The 25470-nt window shown below is 41.5% G+C and overlaps 1 protein-coding gene across 11 annotated transcripts in view; it reads right to left on the bottom strand.

The window, feature by feature from the left end:
* Positions 1 to 19728, bottom strand: part of WWP1 (WW domain containing E3 ubiquitin protein ligase 1) — a 77862-nt gene extending 58134 nt beyond the window's left edge. For 2 of the 11 annotated variants that reach the window (XM_074319040.1, XM_074319036.1), the window contains exons 1-2: positions 18672 to 18824; positions 782 to 877 (exon numbers count right to left, since the gene is read on the bottom strand). The gene's annotated coding sequence lies outside the window, so the exon portion shown is untranslated. The other 9 variants (XM_019726258.2, XM_074319042.1, XM_074319037.1 and 6 more) reach the window with 8 other exon arrangements.
* Positions 19729 to 25470: the final 5742 nt, after the last annotated feature.

The following is a 25470-nucleotide window of genomic DNA, read 5'->3' on the forward strand; positions in this document are numbered from 1 at the left end:
GGCACAGCTTTCACACAGTGTAACGGGTTTTCCAGGAAAGACTCTGAACAGCACACAAAGGACCTACGCGTAGGTGAGATATTATGTCAGTGGGAGGGAGACTAAAAGAAAATTGAGGGGCTTTGTTAGTGAGTTAGCCAGGAAGGCAACTGCGGAGAATAAAGGAAACGAGGCATAGGATTAGCTACTTGAAAAGAACTGTGAAGTCTGAAACACTATGCAGACTGGGAAACAATGCCAACTAGGTAAAAGATTGCTCACTCTACCACTTTCTGTCCCCAGGTCCCACCCCCAAGGTATTTCTCCCTTTGTTCCATGTAAACCAACCCTCCCACTCGTGCGTGCATGACTCTGGTAACTAGTGACTGCAATTTCAAACAGCAAAACATGGTGGACAAGGTTCGAAAATGGTACCATCTTGCCTTGAAAGGGAAGATAGACAACAAATAAAATTCTCAATTTCAACAAACACTTAGCTCCCACACTCCACTTAATAACAAAGTTGTATGGCACATAGAACAATATCACACACTGCTCTATAGTGTTTAATCTAAGCATGACAGTGACTGTACGAGAGGGAGGTACTCTCCCAGCTTATCGATGAGGAAATTGAACCTCAGACATGTTAAAAGTCTATGGCCCTATTTTTTTTAATGACCACATATTATCATATTTAATTACCACCTGTGAGAGGTCTACACAGGTATAATTAACTACCAACATGTATCGAGTTGGACGATTAAATACAGTGTTAGTGTAAAAAGAATTGTTGATCACTTACTCTGTACCAGGAACTGTGCTAGACACTGGGGATATAAAGATGAGTGAGACACGATGCCTTCTTTCAAGGAGCTCATAGTCTAGTGAGGAGACAAACCTGTGAACAGATAAAGAGCTTTCAGTGTGAGTTCCTGAAACAAATGCAGGCGGTCAAGCAGTACATAGGGGGCACCCAAGAGAAAGTGGAGAATCCAACCTTCAGGAATCAGGACGAGGTTCAAAGGCAACCTTTGCGTGAACTGCGTCTCGAATGACGGAGAGCAGAGAGCACGCAGAGAACTGCTGGAATGGCTGGGAAATGGAATGCAAGGACAGTGTAACGTGACGAGGCGAGGAGCAAACAGGCAACCGACACCGTACAGGATCCTGTGGAACGGTTTATATGGCATTCAAAATATACCAAGCCTAGTTTGAAGTTTATCCTGAAGGTAACTGACACACACTGAGAGATTTCAATAATCAGAACTGCATTTTAGAAGAATAACTTGGGCAGCCATGGCATTCAATTTAAAATGCATTTATCTGAACCAAAGCACTGGTAGTGTGAACAAAAAACCAGAGGATTTGTATAAGTCCTTTGCACAGATGGTTACAGAATAGCTGAGGGTTAGAAAGCATTCTGAAAGACTAAAACTTCCACCTCACTCCCTGGGTAGATGATGGTGCCATAACCAGGACAGGGAGTATGAAGAGGAGCAAACGGTGGGAGACAAAACGGCACCAAGTTTGCAAGAGCCAACTCTGGAGTCAGACCATGTGGATTTCATTTCCGATCCTGCCACTTAACAGCTGTGTGACCAAGAAGCATGGCGACAGAAAAAACAAAGCCTGAGTTTTAACAGACTTTAAGCAAATTCGTTACGCATCCAAATGAATTTAGGTCATAACCTATGCCCGGAGCATATGGCCATTTATGCATAAACTGATGACGTGCAGCTCAACCCTTTAAAAATGCCAAATAAAGGTTCATTTTTATTCAGCTGCAAAGAATGGAGTCCTTAATGTAGAGATTAAACTACATTTTCATTCTTCCAAGGTTACAGACTGTCAAACCCTCACTTACAAGATCTTAGTTGCCTGTTTACTTTCAGATGTCATTCTTCAGTCAGGAAGCAACATTTTGAAAAACAACAGACCTGATCCATTTTGCACATAATGCATACACAGCATGAACACTTGGAAAAGCCAGAGAAATAATGTCACATATCTATCTGCCTGGATCAATTAATAACATCCTTATTGACTGCTTAGTCTGTAAAGTGGGTACGGCAAGAACACAAAGATGGCAAAGGACAAAGTCCCAACTTCAACATCAAGTCTAGAAGACAATATTAACACACAGGAAACATCTCAGGAAAAGACAGGATGGTAGACATCAGGTGCTAGAGAAGTTTAGTCTAATGAACATGGAACTTACAAGGTTAGAAAGCCTGCATTTAGGCATAGCTATTGCAACAACAGCATAACATTCAGAACTCTATGAACGTGGCAAAGATAGAGATGAACCAAGCAGCCTCCCTTGCCCTAAAATATCCAAGATTCTGCAACTCTAAAGCAGAAAATAAGTATTTCATAAAAACGTAAATTCAAACTATGGAATTTGATTTTAAACAAATTACTTCCATATGTAGAGAACATTTACAGAAGATATTTTTGATCATCTCAAAGAGTTTATGAGACAGTAAACAAGAGGGTGACAGCTCATCCAGGTTTTGGTCCTGCTCCCTGGGAAACCCGCAGTTCTGGGTCCACCGGAAGGGTGTTTGGTAACCGCAGTAAACCTTGGAATGGTTCTACTGCATAGGTATCTTTTTAAATGTAACTCAAAGAGATTTTTCTAGTGGAATCCTGTGATAATAAAGTGTAATTCTGTTAGATTTTACCTTTCTGTATAACCCAAATATTCAGAAGGAGGAAATACACTTTCCAGGGACGGCGCACCACTAGGCCACAGGGTCACACCACTGGATTGCAAGTGCGGACGATGAAGACAAGGGAGCAGCTTTCTCAGCGTAGCCCTGAGAATCACTCACTGTCACCAAACTCTCCGAATAATCACCGCTGTGGTCTCCTAAGGGTCTGAAGACACTGCCAACTTCCTGAATAGCTTCCCAAGGACACTGAATCCTACTGTTCTTCCCACGCCGGTCTCCACACCTCTGCCAGCAACTGCTGGCCACTCTCCCTCCCACTGATTAGCACAGATGACCGCCCGGACTTGAAGCCCTACTGTGCTCACAATCTCCCAACGGTTCTCTCTGCCCCTTTAGTACCTGTCCACTCCCCTCAGCACCCTCACTCCCTGCAGCTCTGGGTCCCAGCAGCACCTAGTGGCAAGAGCACCACTACTTTCTGTTTGCACAGCACTTTCACACCATATCTCAGGGAAATAGGCGAAGTGCGATGGTTTTCAGTGTTAACAATGCAACGCCAACGTTCCTTTACCTTCCGATGCTATCGCCCACAGGCCTTTTCTTCCCAGGATCTCTCCTCAACCACCGCGCCCTGCCCTCCACCTTCACAGTTGGGCAGCCGGATCTCAATGCACGCTTCTGCTTTGAACCGTTTGGGATAGCAGCCCGCGGCGTTCTTAGAACAGCCTTTCCATGTTTACTTGTGCTTTACTTAGAGCCCTTTACTCAGAATCTCTGCGATCACTGATTAATCCTCTTGAATGCAAGACACAGGAACGTCACCCTCCTGATAATTTACAAGTGCCACCAGAGGAAAAAGAACCACCCTTCTAAACAGAGCCACTCCAGTGACTTGAAGAGCACTTGCCATACCTACCAAAGGACAAATACGGATGGGCCCCCACGGGGACCTTTTAACCTCTGACTAGAGTTTGGGTGCTTATTTTAATCTCACAAGGCCTATCTAACCGTAGGATCTAATAACTTCATCTTTCTGTCTTCATCTTTGTGTACTTTCAGTCAGTTTCAAAGTTCCTCTTAGTGCACGATATATGGCACTTCACCGGAGGACCACTGAAGTGGTTTTGATGAGAAAAATGTATTTATCTTCAAAATGCCATATTTCCTAAGTCAGTATTAATACCCAACTCTTATTATCTCCACCCAATTTCAGATTTTCAACCAGAGGCGGTAAATACATTTTTTCCCAAGCCTTTTGGTTCTGTTTTCATTCCTCCAATTTTTACCTCTTATTTTCCAGCAATACAAATTGAGACCGCTTTTCTTGACTTCTTTTTCAAACATATCTCACATCTCCCCTTTCATAAATTAATTTTCTTCCTACTTTCTTAACCAATCTCACTTTCTCGTGTATGAGTTTATATTCAACTGTATTTTTTATTTTTAAGTGTTCTTTTCAAACAATTACACGGAAAATCTCTCTGCTTTACAATTAACTTGTCTCAAAAATCTTACTGAAATGCACCACACACATCGTTTTCATTTTCTAAGCACTGTTAAATTAATTAAACAAGGAAGCAATTTGAGGCACTGCTGCCTCTAATGCGATGGGGGCCTACATAATCAAACCAAAAATCTATGCCTGAATGCCACAAGGTGCTGAAATCAAAACGCTAATCAAAACAACCAATCTCAAACAGCCAACTAGGTTCAAGCTATAGCCAGTCAAATAATTTCTCTTTTCTGCTTTGGCACTTTCTCTATAAATCGTTCCCCTGACTCTTGTCCACAGGGCACTCCTAACCACTTCCTGCTTGATATTCCATTTGAATAGATTCTTGCTCAAATAAACTCTTCAAATTCTTTTTTTTAAAGATATTTTTGGAGAAGGAGAACAGGACTTTATTGGGGAACAGTGTGTACTTCAAGGACTTTTTTCCAAGTCAAGTTGTTGTCCTTTCAGTCTTAGTTGTAGAGGGTGCCATTCAGCTTCAAGTTGTTGCCCTTTCAGTCTTAATTGTGGAGGGCTCAGCTCAGCTCCAGATCCAGTTGCCGTTGCTAGTTGTAGGGGGTGCAGCCCACCATCCCTTGCGGGAGTCGAACCAGCAACCTTGTGGTTGAGAGGAGGCGCTCCAACCAACTGAGCCATCTGGGAGCTCAGTGGCAGCTCAGCTCAAAGTGCCATCCATGTTCAATCTTAGTTGCAGGGGGCACTGCCCACCATCCCTTGCAGGACTCGTGGAGTTGAACCAGCAACCTTGTGGTTGAGAGCCCACTGGCCCATGTGGGAATCGAACCGGCAGCCTTTGGAGTTAGGAGCATGGAGCTCTAACCGCCTGAGCCACCGGGCCAGCCCCTTCAAATTCTTAATATGCCTGTTTATCCTGTAACAGTTCTAAAACCCTGACCCATCTCTAGGGTCCCTTTTACTGCCAATATCCAATCATTTCCAAACTATCTGAATGCCTTGCTCTCAAAATTACTCTATAACCCATCTGTTCTATCAATTTTATAATACAAATTTCTTTCCCTTACTCAAATCAACAAACATTTGCATATACTCTTCACTGCAGTCATCAAAACCCTTGTTGAATTTAACCTTATGCCTCCTCCAATTACCATGGCTTATAACACCCTTGGAACTGATGCCCATTAATTTCCTGGATTTTACTTCCTCACTGTTCATCGACCTAATTTTTAATCATCTTTCAAGATTCAGCTCAAGAGTCATCTCTCCCGTTTTGGACTGTTTAGTTGCTATGTGTTTCATAGCACTCTAACCATGTATATTTTTCTATCTCCCCCATTATACTGTAAATGTCTTTATTACAACTCTTTTTGTTTTGTTTTTTCAATTAGAGTTGACATACAGTATTAGTTTTAGGTGTACAACATAGTGATTAGACATTCATGTAACTTAAAAAGTGATCCCCCAGATAAACCCAGTACCCATCTGACACCATACATAACTATTACAATACTATTGACTGTATTCTCTGTGCTGTACTTTACATCCCTATTTTCACAACTGACAATTTGCACATCTTAATCTCTTCCCCTTTTTTCACCCATTTCACCAACTCCCCCCCCCAATGTGGCAACCATCAAAATGTTCTCTGTAAGTTTTGTTTGTTCATTTACTGTTTTTTTAAATTCCACATATAAGTGAAATCATATGGTATTTGTCTGTTTCTGACTTATTTCACTTAGTTTAATACCCTCTAGGCCCATCCAGGTTGTCACAATAACAAGATTTCATTCTTTTTATGGTTGAGTAATATTCCATTGTATATATGTGCCATCTCTTCTTTATCCATTCATCTACAGATGGAAACTTAGGTTGTTTCCGTATCTTGGCTATTGTAAATAATGCTGCAATGAACATAGCGATGCATATGTCTTTTCGAATTAGTGTTCTGGTTTTCTTTGGATAATTACCCAGAAGTGGAACTGCTGGGTCCTTGTACCTTGTTATAGCCTTTGTTTTTAGTTTATTTTGTCTGGCATAAGTATTGCTACCCCAGCTTTTTTTTTTTTTTTTCTTTTCCATTTTCATGAAATTATCTTTTTCCATTTCTTTACTTTCAGTCCATCTTTCAATCTGACGTGGGTCTCTTGTTGGCAGAATATGTAAGGGTTTTGTTTTCTTATCCATTCAGCCACCCTATGTCTTTTGATTGGAGCATTTAATTCGTTTATATTTAAAGTAATTATTAACAGGTATGTACTTATTGCCATTTTAACATTCATATTTTTTATCTTTTCTTCTTCTGAAAGAGTTCCCTTTAACATTTCTTGTAATACTGCTTTAGTGGTGATGAACTCCTTCAGGTTTTTCTTGTATGGGGAGCTCTTTATCTGTCCTTGGATTCTAAATGATAGCTTTGCTGGGTAGAGTTATTTTGGTTGTAGGTTCTTCCTTTTCATCACTTTGAATATTTTGTGCCAGTCCCTTCTGACCTGCAGTTTCTGTTGAGAAATCAATTGACAGTCTTATGGGAGCTCCCTTGTAGGTAACTAAGGGATTTTTTCTTGCTGCTTTTAAGATTTTCTCTTTGTTTTTAACCTTCGGCACTTTAATTATGATGTGGCTTGGTGTGGGCCTCTTTGGGCTCATCTTGTTTGGGACTCTCTGTACTTTCTGGGCTTGTATGTCTGTTTCCTTCACCAAGTTAGTGAAGTTTTCATTCATTATTTCTTCAAATAGGTTTTCAATCCCTTGCTCTCTCTTCTCCTTCTGGTACACCTATGATGTGAATGTTGGTATGCTTCATGGTGGCACAGGGGCCCCTTAAACTCTCATTTTTTTGGATTCTTTTTTCTTTTTGCTGTTCTGATTGCGTGTTTTCCACTACCTTGTCTTCCAAATCACTGATTCAATATTCTGCTTCATCTAATCTACTGATATATTCTTAATGTCAGTTATTGTAGTCTTCATTTCTAACTGGTTCTTTTTTATGTTTCTTATCTCTTTGTTAAAGTTCTGACTGAGTTCATCCACTCTTCCCCTTAAGTTCATTGAGCATCCTTATAGCCAGTGTTTTAAACTATGCATCTGGTAAATTGTCTCCATTTTGTTTCATTCTTTTTCTGGAGTTTTGTTCTGTTCTTTCATTTGGGATGTGTTTCTTTGTCTCCTAATTTTGGCTGCCTCCCTGTGTTTGTTTCTATGTGTTATGTAGAGCTGTTACATCTCCCAGTGTTGGTAGAGTGGCCTCATGTACCGTGTTTCCCTGAAAATAAGACCTAGCCGGGCCATCAGCTCTAATGCGTCTTTTGGAGCAACAATTAATAATATAAGACCCGGTCTTATACTAAAATAAGACCTACCTAACATAATATAAGACCGAGTCTTATATTAATTTTTGCTCCAAAAGACGCATTAGAGCTGATGGTCCGGCTAGGTCTTATTTTCAGGGAAACACGGTAGTAGGTGTCCCATGGGACCCAGTGGTACAGTCTCCCTGGTCACCTGAATCAGATGCTCCAGATGTGTCCCTTGTGTGGGTTGTGTGTGTCCTCCTGTTATAGTTGAGATTTGATGGCTGTTGGCACGCAATAGGAGGGATTGGCTCTTAGGCTGACTGGCTGTGAGGATGGCCATGGCTACAGTGGAGGAGCTGTGGTGCAGGGGCTGAGCCCATGGAGCACAATTCACTTTGGTGGGGCTCTGGTGCCAGCTGAGTTCACCCTTTGGGTGTACAACTCATCTTTATAATTCCAGCCCCTACCCCAGGTTTCAGCCTTTACTAAATACCCAATAAATGAGTGTTAAATGAAGATTGACAATTAATAAAACATTAGCCCTGTGGAATTGGTTAGGATAGTTAGGGTTTTTTTTTTTTTTTCCTAATGTAACTAAATTAAAATATCATGAAGAAAATCCTGTACAGGCAGGACTAGCTCCCATCTTTGCCCAGCTAATTCTGACCTTCAAGTCCACGTCCACCTAAGCAGTGTGATTTCATCTCCACAGACCTAACTAAATGCTCAATACAAAAATGTCCAATACAAAAGTAAAGGATGTTACCCAAAATGTTCCTTTGACTTATTAAATACTCAAACAGCCAAAAGTATATAAACCAGAGAAAAGCTCATTAAGCTTGCACATTCTCTAGCCCTAGTTATTCAAAATAATTCAGAAGTCATATACTAATCCCCAGATTATATATCAACTGGATTTCTCTAAAAATCTGGGAGAAACATGGCTGTGTAGAACACAGTATAGATTTTCCCACAGAAACACTACAAATCGTGGTAAGCAATCAAGACCAAGGCACAGAAGCCTGCCAGACCCATACAGCTAAAGTACTTGTACTGTACAATGACAGCTATTGTTCCACAGACGTGTTTCAGGGCTGGCACACATACTTATTTGCACGTACGTGCATTACTCCTGCATAATCAAAGCAAAATTCCAAAATAAATTGCTGACCGAGAAAAACTACCAAAAGCCTTTGCATGGTGCCTGGCACATAGTAAATACTGAATGAATTCTATCTATTTTTATCCAGAATCCCTGATTACAAAATTTTGTGTTCATCAAAATAGCTTCATTTTTCTCACTGCATACTAATTGTAAATTCCGAAAGAGTAGGACAAATCATACCACTGCATCCACGTGCCTCCCTCAAAGACTGGTGCCCACGAGTGTTTGATACATATCTGCTAACGAAGGACAATTAGTGCCCATTGAATCTCAAAACAACAAGCAAACAGGCTTAAAATCAAGGAGTCTTATTTAGTTTCAGGTGCTCCTTTAAACGCACTACTGTACTTCTCAAATTAATTTTGTTGCTGTTTAAAATTGTCATCAAAATGAAAAAAATTCATGAAAAAAATACTCCTCCAAGAGCCACCAGCTTAGAGAACACTGTCCTAGACAAAAGCAGTCTTGTTTAATGGCTGGTGAGACACCGCTTCTAAATTTTCTGGGACTGCATAATCTTATTAAATAAGAAATGTAGCACAGAACACACTGAGATTTTCTAGCTTAGAATTGCTTGACTAAAATTACTGCATATTTCATGAAAACATGAAATAGCAGCAATCATCCATAATCACACCAACCTAACTCACAATTATTTTCATTTTTATACCGTTATTTTCCTCCAATACACATTTTTTCACAAAGTTGCAATTGTAGTTTACAAACAATTTAATTTTGTACTCCCTGTCCTCCATTTACAGTAAGAACAGCCAATTACAAATTTCACTGATCCCTTGGCCAACATCTGAACAGTCTGTGCTTATACTTGAGAAAACCGAACCCTGGCGACAATATTCTAGAAGGCCACAAGATGGTGATGTTGTTCCATTAGATGCACCTTTAAAAACTATAGTAAACACACACCAACTTTCCAAAAAAATAAAAGTTTCCCTTCATTGTAAGTAAAAGTTATTAAAACGGTTTGTGCTTTACTAGGAAACATTAGTGAAAAGGAAAATACATTCATCAAATTTAGAGGCAACTATTCTAATTTTAAAGCTGAACAGTTATGGTCCCTAAAAACAACAGAAACACGGGACTTCGGCCCTATTGCAATCTTTCATCAGTCATCTTCTCTCCCTGCTCCATCCTCTACCTCCTTAGGTCATAACACAAAAATGAAATACATTTTCACTAATTATGCATTGACTAACTTAATTTTTCACAATTGTTCTTAATCTAGGGTGATGATTCCTATTTGTTTTAAAAGAACTGATACTAAAATTTACTTACGTCAACATAGTACACCAAAATGGTATCAATGAGAATCAGATAATTTATAATTTGCTATAATTTCCTCAATTTCTTATAATGTGCAACATTATCTTTACAATGGCAAAATACCAAACCGTTTCAAGCAAAAATCCTTGCACTTGGTAATTTCCCCCCATGCCTCAGTGATTATCATAGAAATAGGTTCCCACTCCTGCACTGCATGTCAATTAAGAAAATAAAATTCGAATAACACTGAGCATCTTAAATCTTGGGTTTCAAACTTAGACAATGAATTTAAGTTAATATATAGAAAAAGCTGTGTAACACTCCCTAGGCAGAAGAATAAGATGACAGAACTTAACTACCTGGGACCACCTGCACTTAATGGGTATCTAGGTGATACAGAAACACAAAACCCAGCGGGTCTTAAACCTGGAGTGTGAATCAGGTCTCGGACTCCCAAAATAGTAAGAATAACAGTGACCACTTACTGGGCTCCTAGAATTTGTCAATCACCTTACTAAAAAACCTGTCTCTAATGTTAACAATTACCCTTCAGAGTCTTTATTATTCTTACTAACAGATGAGGAAAATTAGGTTTTAGGAATTAAAGATGCTCAGGGCCACAGAAACTAGAGAAAGTCAGTATTTTTGAACCCAGATTTCTTGGGTTCAAAGCCAGTGCTCTTTTCACTACATCTGCACTGCAAAAACAGAACCTAAAATGAGAAATGTTGAGCGAAACCCATGCCTTAAAATAAGCAGTTTGCTGCATCCATCAGATGTTATTATTCTCTTATTTTTTTCTCTTAAAGATTCACAGTACGGTGATTTTGTGGGGTTTTTCAGCTAGTCATTGAAAATGCTTTTTCTTAGGGTTGAGGGAGAAGAGCAAGTAATCTTTAAAAAGATCATGTGTGAAAGTGTAAGCACATTAACACTGCAGAGGAGGGAAGCTGCACGGACTGTCTAATAAATCACTACCATGTGTTCTGGGAAAAATATCCTTTCTAATGTTAAAAATCAACTAATTCTGGAACACACCTGACATTAGTAACATATTATGAACCCATCCTAGTGAATACTTTTACTGAACAGGAAATGACAGGTTTAAGCCACACAATAGATCTGTGAAGGAAGTATTATTAGTACCACTTTACATATATATGAACACCATTTACATATGCTAAAACTAGTGCTTAACCTAAAGCTAACTTGACCAAGCTCACTCAGCCAGTAAATGAGGTTTATCTTACTGGAATGCCCAAGTTCTTAAATAGCCAACATTTTAAAAGAAAATTAACCACAAAGTTTTAAACCAAGTCATAATTACCAAAACTTGACCCTAGGAAAATGAAATTCCTGAATACAGTGTATACTTTCCATTCTGGGTATTCACATCTAAACATCGACACCATATTTCACAACTCATAGGACAAAAAGAGATGAATTTGTTGTTTTTCTCTCCAAACTACTGGCCACAAAGTCATGAAAACAAGCACAAAAACAAAAGCCTCCTCAAACAAATGCCAACTAATCCTTTCCACTCAAATTTAGACAGAATCACGGGCTTGCCATGTTTTTCACCACATAATGTACTAACACAATAAAAACATGGTTGATATAAACATAGGTTAAGTTTTTCCAGTAACAGCCCTAATTTAAAGATCTGCCTTTCCAATGACAGATACAGTGACAGGCCTGAAGAGGGTTTAAGAGACACAGACACAGACTGTCACCACCACTGCCCCAAGGTTTGGGGTTTTTATCAAATCAATTTAAAATTTAAACCTTTTCCCAGGACTTCTTCCCAAGTCAATGCCCTTACGCTCAGCAATGGCTTTTCCCCACAAGAGACAAATCATGGCCCCAAGCCATCCAACCTACTTTCTACCCAGATTCTAAATTAGACATACTTGAGTCAGAATCTCTATTTTTGAGTAGCTTATCTTAGCAAAGTGGAAAGCAATTAGATTATCTGATAAATAATCACAATATCTAACTTAACTGTTTCTGCGGGCATTTTTAAAAAAGAGATGTCTTCATTCAGAAGAACTTCTTTTGTGGAAGTATGGGGAAGAGTCTCGGACAAGAAAGCCTGCCGGATGCCTCTTGCAGAGTCACTTCTCCAGCTTGTTCTTTACTGTAATCCCCGGTTATCAGGTTTCTACAGTTTCTCTGGATCAAGTCCTTGGCAATCACCTTGAGCCTCTCTAAACATCTGAAAGGTTCAGATTAAGCTCTCTTTGTATTTACATTATACATGCGCCTCAGGAACTAACTGTAGCCTAGAAAAGGGTCTGAGGGACACGAGAACTCCACATTACAGACTCAGCGTCCACCAGCAGCTCTCAAACGCATGTGTATGGGAGTCAGCCGTTAATCATGAAACTTCTTGAACTCGACTAGCAAGGACCATAGCACAGACCTCAACCACCTCCATGGTTAACACGTATCCCAGATGTGTGTTAACTGATGACAAACACTGGTCTACACTGTATTTCATCTACCAGTAGTGTTCACAGCATCTCCTTCCCAGATGCATAGCCAAACCATCACCAGCTCAGCCATGTTGGGTCAGTATCTTTCTCAGATTCATTTCAGCAACTGTTTTTTTAAGTTAAGAGGTGAGATTTGATCATGAAATCTGTTCATGCCAAAACAAATGTCCTTGAGAAATGACTGGCTCACAGAAAAGTGGACTTACTTGTATTTTCAACTTATTAATAAGGAATTACGAGCAATACAAACAGTTCCAGGCTGCTTCTGTCCCAGGGACCATCCTTTCTGCTTTACAAACATTATTGCCATTGAGCCTTATAAAAATCCAGTAAGAAAGATATTCTTTATGTTTCACAGAAGATGAAACTGAGGCCACACTGCCACTAAGCAGTACTGCCGACTTGAAAGCTATGACGTTTAAGCCATTTGCCAGCATGTTTTTACTTCTTAAACTGCAAGTTATTTACTATTTCCTTTAAGGTGCCGTGTGACCTGATTTACACAGAGCAGGTTCATTTAACTAACCCTGCTCCACACAGTAACTAAGCACATGCAAGGAGCAGGGCATGTTGGCAAGTTGGGGCCCATGTATGGTCACAGATCCGACGACTTCAAGTCAGGACTCAACAGTTTGCTTCCACCCACCCTATTTAATAATTACGGGTCTACTAAACAGCTATCAAAAGAACTTGTTTCCCTTAGTTAAATAAAAAGCCACCACACCTACAATTCAGTGAAGGCTAGTACATTTTTCAACTACCCAAGTCAAAGCAGGGAGGAGAGCCATGGGGAAACACCTTAATGTAATTCTATCTCTGCCCCCCACCCCGCTTTGCACCCTGGCCTTCCGTGTATTTATGTAAATCATGTGTCTCAGTACATTCAATCACCAAATGCCTCCTCACCACAGCCAACATACTATTTTCAGAAATTCAGAGATTTGTACTAGGATGCAGGAGCCCACTTTTGAGTATACATGAAATGCTTCAAACGTGCTCCACAGCTACACCTAAATTTTTTAAGTGAGATACACAGATTCATTATTCCACTCAGAAGCTATAACGTAATAGCAACGAAAGACTCATTTTCTTCATTGCAGTTCGCCATAACACTGTTAGATAACCTGAACTAAACACACACACACACACACACACACACACCAAAAACTGAGACTACAAAAGTGATCGTGAGATAAAGACGAGAGATGAAGACAAAGTGAGAGAAACCCAGCTTGCAGGGCCCAGACTCAAAGCACTAAAAGTACCAGGCAGCTTAAGTCTCAGCTTCCAAAAGCTTTCCAGAAGCCCGTTTCAGTGTCATGCTTAGCTGTCTGGTATAATCCTGGGATTCAGGCACTTGTCTAGTGCCTTTCCCTTGAACTTGGGCTGGACCTGCGAACTGCTAACAGACTGTAGCAGAAATGCTACGCTCGTTCCAAGCCCATGGCTTCAGGAGGCCTGGTTGCTTCTGCTTTTGCCCTCTTGTGAGCCCTAGGCCACCAGGTAAGGCCAGCAATCCTGGAAAGGCCACCCAGAGAGCAAGTGGCCCAGTAGGAGAGAGAGACCAGCACCCAGCTGATCTGCCGCTGAATACAGTCATCAGCGACCAGCAGCAGACCAGCTCCAGTGAGCCCAGCCTAGGACAGCAAAACTGTGAGCCAAAAAAAAAGGGTGTCTTAAGTCACTTCATTTTAGGATTGTTTGTTACACAGCAAGAAAAATGCTCAGCTGGTTCCTTGCGTTGTTGCATAATTTGTTCAAAACCCAGAGCAAAGGCGGGGTGTAATTACAGGCAGACCGTATTGTACTGTGCTTCTCTTTACTGAGCTTCACAGATGTCGCATTTTTTACAAACTGAAGAAAAGACTCTCCACCAGCAAAAAGATGACAACTCGTTTTATTGCGATTCTCGCTTTCTTGTGGTGGCCTGGAGCCAAATCCACACTATGTCCGAGGTGTGCCTGTGATTATAATTCCACAGTCACACAATCCCAGACGACAATGTCTGTGCCCGTCCTGACGTCAGGGAGCCTACTAAACTCCGTCACAGCAGGACCGGCTTCCTGGGTGTTCTCAGCACTGCACCCCACCAGCACCTCGCACACGTCTGACATGTAGCAGGTATACCAGCATGTGCTGTGACAAGTAACAGGATTAAGGAATGTCGGGAGAGATGCCAGTCTCCTCATATATTAGGAGTGATCTGACAGGGGTTTCACTTAACTTCTCCCCCCCAAAATTGTTTAAACATATGAAGTATATACACTAAGAGCTTTGAAGTGGTCAATCATTTTTTATGATAGAACTTTTCATGCAATGGTAAAAATCATCAAATATCATTATAGTTTTAGAAATCAGATTCTGATTTATTTGCTCCAAAAATACAAATTTTCATAAACTGGGCTTTTATAAAAGAACAAACTTCATCTGTAAAAACACCTGAATTAAAATCCTCAAGTTTTCAAAAGGCAACTAATACCTACACTTTGCCAATGTATTTTCAGATGAGAAATCAACTTTTGCTTTTTCCTTGACAGAAGGATAATGATTTTGATAAATAGTTATAAATTTCAAAATTACATACCAAACCCCACTGCAAGGAGGTTACTATTTGCACACAAAGGAGGAAACAGACAAGTTCAGATCTACACAGTACAAAAGTGTGACACAGATTCCAAACAGGTAAGTTCAGACTCCTCACATGCAGTCTTCAGGTACCTTTCCACCATTGAGTTAGTGGGAAAAAATACTGACCCAGGAACAAAAATATGAGTTATGGCTCTAGTTCTATTTTGGCCACTGACTAGCCATATATCTTGGAAATTTAACTTCTTTTTAACTTCTTTGAGCCTCGGTGTCTTCATCTAGAAAGCAATGATTATCTCTGACACCCCTACAGTTGTCATGAGCGTCAAATGATAATGTATATAGAGCCATTGTGAAAATGTTATGCTATGATACACTTCTTAATGCCAGCAGAGTAGAAAATCATCTTTGTAGGTACTTTCGTTAGACATTTTTCCTCCATTAAGTAATAGCAACTTCAATATATATACCATTATAAAGGCCAATTAATTGGTTTTTCCACTGCTTGTTATAACTACATATTTTTATAGAAAGAGTAAAAAAGACCCCAGTGTTTCTAATAATTATGGAATCAAAGTTTCTAGAGCTATAAAAGATACTAATAACTTTCTCTGGTTCTCTCCAGGAAGATAATCCTATAGGTGCAGAAAAGTCAATTGTTTACTAATCAAATTATGCTTTAACCATACTAGGGAGAGTTAGCTACTTAATCCAAGGGAAAAAATTCACTGACTAGGTTCCAGCATTTCCTTTCCTTTGTAGCTTCAATTTTTACTTGATAAAGGCTTCTTGAATGGAGGAGTATTCTTAAGTAGGGCATACCTGAATAGAGAAGATAAAAGTTCTGACAGTTTTTTATTTCACTTGCTTCACTTCCCCCTGCCCATCCAAAGGAATAAGTAAATGATGGGTCTGATGTCACTCTCCACATGCCCAGTTCATTCCTCAGCCTCACCAGCTCTCTCGCACATGGGAAACAAGGTACAGACAGTCCAGTGAAAACCTAAGACCCCAAATCACAAAATGTTAAGAACTGGAAGGAACTGCCAAAGGATCATCTAGACCTCACTGATGAGGTCACGTAAAGGCAGTAACAATATCCAATGATGGTAAATCAGTTGCATATAATACATCTTCATACAAGAAAGAAACCATCACTGTCAATCAACTCCTGATTCCCCTTTACCCACTCACTAATTGAAATACTCAGGGCAAATCATTTAACCTCTTGGGCTAGTTTGCTCTGTAATATAACAGCAAATAAGTCCAAATTCACTGCAAACCATAATACAAGTGTAAGGAGATACTGTCTTTAGCTGTATATACAGTATGTCTCTACAATAGGGGTTCTTATCAGTAGTGGAAGAATCTGAAGCTTCTATTGTTTTAAAAGGCCCCCAGTAATTCTGAGCCGCTTCCCAGCCCACCCACTGGCCCATGGGTTCCGTGGATGAGCTTCAGGGGGTCCAGGGACACCTCTAAACTTACAACCACAAAACACAGGTGCATATGGAAATTTTCTGGGCCAGCAGATTAATTTCACCAAGGATTACTAATCCCCAAATGGCCGACAAGTACTGCTGCAAAGTGACACTCACGTGCCGAAGACGAAGCGTCCATGGAAGTTGCTCAAAATGGTACCACTATTCTCCCAACCAACCTGGATCAGAATCATAGTTATTTTCACTTTCTTCATTTTCTCTTTCATCAGCAGTTCTGTCTAATCTACTTCCTTCCTCATTTCCTGTCCTATTCTTACCGGCCACAGCGCAGACACCCGCTACCTATGACCACAGCAATCCAGAGGTCTCTCTACCCCCAGGTTCTCTCTATTCAATTCACACTACACACTGTTGCCAGATTGATCCTCTGAAAACAAAGCTTTTAATCGTTACATTGCTAACTCAAAAATCGTCTGTAAAACCCCCACCACCTACTAAATCCAAGGTCATTAGCAAGGCATTAAAAGGAATAATAAACTGGCCCACTTTCTACTTCTAGCTTTACCCCCCTTCTTACTGGTACAAATACTTGATGTTCCATCCCAGCATAATTACTTGCCTCTCCCCAAATGTATGACGTCTGTGCTGTCCCTTCTCTCTGCTTGGATTATACCTTTCCCTGCCTAGCAAGGGTCTTAGTCATCCTCAAAACAAAGATTTCGGAAGCCAGAAGCTCGACAACTAACCTCCCTAACCCCACCCTGCCAAACGGGTTGTGAGCTCTACCCCCTCTGAATCTGGATTCTGGACGTAGCTTAACTATCTGTTAAAAGACAAATGAGGCATTTGTGTATGGTCCCATCTGCCTAACTTGTCTGTGAAGGCAGAAACTGTTATCCTCATCTTTATAGTCCCCCAAACACCCCACAATCATACGTATGGAAGTAGGTGTTCAATCAGTGTGCAAACGAGTAAAAGAAATTGCAGACTTGGTGGGGTAAACAGCAAAGATTTCTCTCTCTTCAAAAGCAGAGACTTTATCTGTGACATTCTCTATGGGGCATGGCCTCCAAAAAGCATCACCCTTCCTTTCAGCTTTCCAACGCCTATGTGTTGCAAAGAAAAACTGTGTGAAAATGTTAGTAAACTACATCTGAAAGACCTACTCCACATACTTTTTACACTTCTCAACCTGAGTACCTCCCAACACTTGGCCACTAAGTTTCAATTTAAAAAATATTAACTATTTATGAAAAGTGATCATTTGCAGCCAGAGTTAATTTACTACTTTATAGCTATAAACAAGTCACGTAAATAAAAGAATGCCTTTCTTTTCTAAAAAGTTGCACTTTGTTTGTACAATACACCCAGAGACCTAGTGAGACAGATAAAGTGGATTTACACGCGAAGTGTGACCTCTTGCCAAAACCTGCACACAACTGCTCACCAGGTACTTCACGTAAAACACCAAAGGGCCCGAAAGATAACTCTGGACATTATTCTTTTCCACTGCTCCTGCCAACAGCACATTACAGCAGACACTCAAATCTCTCTGAACATTAGGCTACACAAAACGATACAAGACTTAGCAAACAGAAACAGAGAACCACGTCAGGCCCCTGGAAATGATATTATCCTGGAAGAGAAAAAAGGTCACAATAACAGGTACCGCTCTTCTCTGGCTGCAGGTTTCCTGTAATCCCGGGAGCGAGGGAGGCTGCACTGCAAACCGACGGGGTGAAGCAAGGACGGCGCCCAAGCCTGGTCCTTCCCCAGCGACGGGCAAACCACAAAATGCATGTCTGTGCACAACAGGACGACAGGGAAAGGTGCAAGTCACAGACGAGACAGGGGCTAGTGCAAACTGCAAGGTCACGGGGACCTACCGGGTCACCGAGGTGGAGGTGGGGTTGCGCCGGCGCTGCGGTCCGTGAGCACCGGGAGCGACCCAAACGGCCGGGCAGAGGCGTCCCAAGGCGGGCGCCCGGGTCCGGGACGCGCCGAGGTGAAAGTCGCGGCACCGGCGACGAGTCCACACTGGTGTTTCCGGAGCGGGGTCCGGGGAAGGGGGACGACAAGGTGAGGACGCTGGACAGCCGCGCACGGAAACACTTCGCGCCGCTCGGGGATCACTCGCTCGGGCCTGGGCCAGGCGACTCGGGCGGACCCGCGACCCCGCCCCGGACAAGTCCGGCCCGCGGGCGGGCACCGTCCGAGGGTCCCGCCCGGCGATCGACGCCCGGCCCCGCGCCCCCGCCCTCAGCGCGCGCCCCGCGGTCCTCACCGGCTCCCCGCGGCCTCGCAGCGGCGCGTCCCCCGCGGCGGCGCCTCAGCCCTCGGCGCCCAGGACCGCCATCTCGCCGCAGGCGCGGCCCCGCAGCCCAGGCCGCCCGCAGCCGCTCGGATCAGCTCGCGGACACCCGGCCCTCCCCCCACCCACCCCGGCCGCGCGCCGCCCCCGCCGACCCACACCTCCCTCCTCGGGCGCGCGCTCCCCAGCCGGCCGATCCGCGCTGCACCGCGGCCGCCCTGCCGCCGACTCCGGACCGGATCGGGCTTTCCCGAGCATGCGCAGCCAGCCGGCCCGGCGACGCCTGTGGGGGAGTCCGCTGCTCCGGGTCTTCGGGGCGGCCGGGGGACAGGGCGGGCCAGCCAATGGGAGAGGGGGGCGGGGCCCGAGGAGCGGAGGGTGGGGCCAGAGCAGCGGAGGGGCGGAGACTGGGGGGAGAAGGTACTCAAGGCGGGAGGTGCGTGCTGCTGACGTGACTTTCGGGCTGGGGCGGGACGGCGCGTCACCTCAAGTGAGGACCTCGTGGCACCAGCGTTCCAGTGTGGAACGCTTTACCACAAAGGTAGGCTGTTTATAAATAGTCCTGGAACTAGCTGGGCGCTTGAGGAAACCATTGCAAGAGTAAATACTTGCATTCCGCCAAGGACTTCCAGGCCTTTATTAGTCACCAAACTTTTGTTCCCCTTACCCCACCATGAGTACAATGGTAAAAGTCACACTGAGCAAGTACGTGGGTCATTGTAACTAACCCACAGAGCAGCCCCACAAAGAAGAGTCTGTCATCCCCATTTAGCTCGTTTGCAGAGGTGCTGCTGGTTCCTCATGTTGCTTTTAGAAAAAAAGGCCACACTGCAACTGGAAGTCGGTGGTGACCCCATTACTCACCAGGTGACCTTGTCAACAAAAGGTCGCTGCCGCCAAGCCTATGCCAATAGGAGTTCCCCATATGGGATGCCAAGAAAGCAGAAACTGTATTCAGGTAAACAGTTTGCACACCAGGGAGGAAGCCTCAGGAGGAAACCCACAGCTCACTCCCCAGAGACAACGGGGAAGCCTGGTCATGTAGAGGAAGTTCCCACTTGGTGCCTGATTGGTCCATTTCTATGCAAATGAGGAATCCCAATGTGCACAGTGTGATTGGTCCAAATTGCACTGTCCTGATTGGGCAGAATGATGTGATCTGATTGGTTGTTAAGTAACCACTCTGATTGGTCAGTAAAGATGCAAATGAGGATATAGCTGTGTAGCTCCAATTGGGCGGGGCAGGCCTCAGTCCCATTAGTCAAAATACAATACCAGGAGCTTCTTTGTAACTTCAGAGACACAATAAAGGCTACAGAGCGTGGATTTCTACAATTGTTGCCCAACTGCCTCACCCAGACACCACAAATTACCTATAGCTGCACCCAAGTTGAAACCTCTCCAAAGTGAACCTCTTCACTGTATGCTCTCTCCTGTGACCCCCCTCCTTGTTATAGCTTTAACCCCGCCTTTGCTATTGGCTACAATTCCTCAGCAGAATTACGTTTTAAGTCTTTTCTATCTTAAATTATGCTTTGACTTTAAAAACCTCTTTCTAGTTCTCTCTCTTCTGTCATAATTAAGCTTTTAAAAGAATCATGTACTAGGAACAGCATCAACCCTCCGTGAATATTTGTAAGAGTCAGTAAATATCTCTTGTTTGAATGAATATATATTATTTTCCACTCCAATGCATCATTCCCACCCTCCTATCTCATACCTACATGCGAGGCACAATATATATTCAATGATTATTCTAAACTACGCATCTGAGCATGTCACTCCAAGGCTTCAAATCTTTTATTGGCTCTTCGGGGCTTTCAAAACAAAGATTAACGTCTTCAAGTCTTCTATGTTCAAGTACTTCGTCCCTCCTGTTATGAAAACGCTTCAGAGGAGTCCCCTGACTGTTCTCTGCTTTACCGAGTATTATTTCTTCTAACCTTTTCCTCACCTGTCCAGTTCCCTTAAAAATAAATTCAAGAACACACTTATTATACAAGTACACTCTCAGACATTACATGCCCAACAGAAGTCTGCAGTCCATGTCCAGAATACATACAGGCCTCCTTCTGCGTCCTGCTTGACTCAATCTCACTTCCAGCACTTTCGAGTCCTCAGTTTCCCCCTCAGTTCAGCTCCATTCAGAAGCTCCTAATATTCACCTAGGTCCCTAAGTTGACATCCTTTTATTGTTACATATTCTTTGGTTTCAAATGAACACTATTACAAATAAATATATTTTCATAAATCATTGTCCGTGTCCTTACTTGCTATCTGTTTAAATCATTGAGAAGTAATCAAATGAATGAACAGTTTTAGCCCTTTTGAAGCATTGGCAAGTTACCTTCCGGAAAGTACCTAGGCTTAGATGTCACCATTGCCTGGGATCAAAATGCAGCTCTGCCACACATGGCCACATTCAGACTTTTGTGGGTCCTAGATGCTTTTATCTTTGTGGGCCTCTTCCTCCATAAAATAATATTAAAAATTATAACTGCATCGACATAAACGTGAACATACTGATTGCATACATTAAAACATTTTCTTCAACCTAAACATTCAGTTGCTTTTCTTCTGATTTTAACAGAAATTAAAACATTTTTTGTGGGCCCCTGAAAGTACAGTCACAATGAGTTGAAATAATTTCTGATGAAAGTCAAAGAAGAAAGTGCCAAAGCAGCACCACATTTGAACATCAAGAAGACAAAAATTATGACGACAGAAGAAACACAACTTTAACATAGACAATGACGACATAACAATTGTTAAAGATTTTGTTTCACTTGGTTCAGTTATCAATTCAAATGAAGCCTGCAGCCAAAAAATCACATGAAAGCTGAGACTTGGAAGGGCAGCAATGGAAGAATTAGGAAAGATCATCAAGAGCAAAGATGTATCATTAGAGACGAAGGCGAAGAGCATCCACACCCTCATCTTCCCAATTATTATGTACAGATGTGAACGTTGGACAGTGAAGAAGCCTGTTAGGAAACAAATAATAATTCATTTGAGATATGGTGTTGAAGGCGAACTTTACGGATACCCTGGACCTCCAGAAAGATGAACAAGTGGGTCCTAAAGAAAATTAAGCCTGAAACATCACGGGAGGCAGATAGGACAAAACTGAAGCTGTCCTACTTTGGGCCCATCATGAGAAGGCAGGGTTCCTTGCAAAAGACAATAATGCTGTGTTAAATAGAAGGCAGCAGAAAAAGAGGACCAAATAGGAGATGGACTGACTCCATAAAGGAAGTCATAGGCTGAGTCTCCAGGAGCTGAGCAGGCCTGTGAGGACAGGACATTGTGGACATCACGCATTTACAGGGTCTCCAGGAGTCAGAGCCAATTCAATAGCACGTAACACACACAAAAGTACGGTGAGCCTGAGGTACTGCGCTGACTGTGACAATTGGCTAAGTCAACCCTGTGGCCACCTATAGCTGTGAGATTTAGCCAAATTCCTTAAGTTGACTGTGCCTCAACCAGAAAACCTGTATAAGTCTACCATATGATGTTTTTATAAAAAGTAAATGAGTTACTACAAATAAAGTACCTAGCATTACATGGCACATAATCAGTAAATTACTATTGCAATATTGTTATTATCAAATTCCCATAATACTATGTGAGAGTGTATAATTGTCTTTCACTATACCAAATTTGTTGAACAAACTCAACAAGAGTCTGGAGGCTTTGCTAGAAATAAATGATATTTATTCAAGGGTCTTGGAGTTTACAAACTGGAAACACAGTTCGATGAAAACCTAGAAGTGTTTCAAAGAAGAAAGAAAAGTTAAAAGTTTTTAGCCAAAAGTACATTTTTTAGAATTATCAGTCTTGCTTTCTTAGCCCTAAGATTGGTCCAGGACAATTATCAGTCAGATGACAGGCAGGATGGTGGATGCCGGTGGTCCCAAGAATGGGTACTAGGTATGGTCAGATCAGTGGTCTGGATAACAGATGTCATGTGGATGAATACATGAGTGCTTTAGGGGGTCATCAGGTGGCCTGGACACATGAGTCCCCAGGGGGTAATTAGAGTGCTGCCTGGAAATCCACATGTCTAGTCAGGCACTGACGCAGGACTGGAAAGCTCAAAGGAGTTAAAGTTTCCAGGCAGGTTAGAACAAGAATGGTCTCCTCAGGTCTCAGCCTTCATAATGGTAATAATTTCAGCAGCTTGGTTAAAGTGACTCCATTGTGTATATTCCCTATCTTCACTCCTCAAAGTCATCATGGTATATTTTTATGTGGGAAATATGGAATCCTCTTGTTGGTTCATTGTTCATTTTCTTACTAGAATATTCGCAAAAAGGCAATTTATATATAATGTAGATAAAAGTATTGGTCTTGTCCATTTTTGTTTTCTACTACTATATTGTGTTTCACAAGTCCTCTCCTATCCTGAGATCATGTCATTTACCTGGCCTTATTTTTTTCTACTTGTTTGATAATTTCACTTTTCCATTAAATAATCTAATCTTTTGGGGGCAGCATCCATTTTGTGGGTCCCAACATATGAATTAATTTTTTCATTACTAACATGTAATAATATAGACAATGGTGTTAAGATTACCATGGTGTCACATAGGAGGGAGGGAGTAGGATTTGAAATAGAGTTTTCTATCCTATCTAAACATCTTGCAAATGAAGAGTTTTGAATCCTTTTGTTATTTTTTTTTTAACGCAATGCCTACATCAAAGTGATATTGAGGTCAAATGAATTTCCTATCTGAATTTCAACAAAAAGTTTGGCGTAACTGGGAATGAAAAATGAGTACTATATGTTAATATCTAAAGACAATGATATACTTTGTCCACTTGTATTGACATATTTTTGAAGTGTATTTTTCATGTATGATAGCCTTTAAAATTAAGTATTGAATCAATTGAACTTAGAACTCAAGCACATAAAATTTGTATCTCTAAATATTGTGCCAAGACTAAAGTAAGATGATCTCACAAAATAATTTATATTATTAATAAACATAATAAAATATCACTTTAGTTTAAAATATTTATTTTATTATCTAACCTTTCCTTTTAATTTCTCATTTCTTGCTTATGGTGAATCCACATAAAATAGTAAAATAATACATGTATGTAATTTGTAAATATGTATAAATGTATTTTCTACTGATCGAGATATGTGATCAAAAAATTTGGAAATCACTGGATTGGTGAAAAGGATGGAAAGGCCTTTCTAGAGATACTTAATCTGATAGAGTAACATGATATATTGGGAAGGAAAAAATAGAAGCAATATAAAAAAATTGTAACACTGTAAAACAGAAAGCGGAATAATTTAGTGTAGAGACTAACAGTTCCACACATTTCAAAACCCTCTTACAGTATTACTATGTTCATTTCAGTTCAGCAGTTGGGCATCTCCTGTGCTCTGCTTGGCCCTGGCAATGAAAAGATGAGTAAGACGTGGTCTTCTGGCCAGAGACACTACTGTCTAATGGGGAAAACAGAGTATGACCATGTGAAGTAGTGAAACCATGTGAATAAACAGATAATTTCCCCAAAATATTGCAAGCAGTATACAAAGTGTCCCATGAATAGCGTAAGACGGTATCTAGTGACGTCTGATGGGATAGGGTTAGGGTTAGGGAAGGCTTCCTGGTAGAGGAGTACCTGAGCTAAGCTTTCTTGAGAACACAGAATAGTGTAATTGATTCATGAAGAGGAATTTGAATAAATTAGGAAATATTCATTATGGTTGTTTCATTTTGTTTAATGAGGCAGAAAAAGCTATGAGACAATTTGTAAAGATTTCTGTCTTCATAAAACACTTTAAAAGTTTTGATTGCTGAAGGTGTAAACTTCAGTGATCTGGAAGGTTCCTCAGACTACACTTGCGCCAAATCAATGATGTGCTTTCATTTATTCTCCCTCATCCTGTCAACAGATCTTGAACATCAACTCTATCTCAGGCACTGAGCTAATGCCAGAAATATACAGTCAAATAAGACACTGTTTGTGCCCTCAAGGGACTGAAAGTCCCATTGTAGGCGCCCTGTGGTAAAGCAATATATAGGAAAGTTAGTGTGAGAACTGCTGAAATAAAGGTTGAGACAAGGTACATGTTGAATCTTGATAGAAGAAGAGAGTAGTTATCTTTGCCTGGAAGAGAGGAAAGTGGGCTACGTCAGAAAAGGATTTCTAGAAGAAGTGATGGTTAATCTAGGTCTTGAAGAATGAGTAAGACTTTGCCAAGAAGATGGTGGAGGGAAAGACACTGCAGGCAAAGGGACAGCACATGTACATGCAAGGAAGCCTGCCTTCATTTTCTAGCCTCATAAACTTTTTTATCCATTTTCTTTTCATCATTACTTCACAAGTTCTTGCTTCACTAGACTAATTCAGTTAGATCAAGATTTACCAAACGTGTAGCTTTAGCACATCTACTGTCTGATTTGCCTTTGGAAAGTGGACACATTTAGAACTACATTCAACACCCACAGTGATCAAGTCAAGCACTGATACAAACTGGAGACATCAGATGCTTCATGGCTGTTGGTCTAGAAAGTGTGACATCATTAGCAGTTACGGGTTGTGACTGGACTTGGTAGCTTCACTGGACCTGAATGCTGATCATTGCCTCCCTCACCTGCCCCCCATCTAAGGAAATATCCCCCCTTACCACACTCATGCTATTAGGCTTATAGCACAGCAGCTTAAGATTCTCAACTCCAGGGGTTCGCCACTGCTGACTGAAGACATAACCCAGAGAAAACAACCAAAACCCAGCTGGGCCGATTAG

Source organism: Rhinolophus sinicus, linkage group LG14 (genome assembly GCF_036562045.2).
Source record: "Rhinolophus sinicus isolate RSC01 linkage group LG14, ASM3656204v1, whole genome shotgun sequence".
Classification (NCBI taxonomy): Eukaryota; Metazoa; Chordata; class Mammalia; order Chiroptera; family Rhinolophidae; genus Rhinolophus; species Rhinolophus sinicus.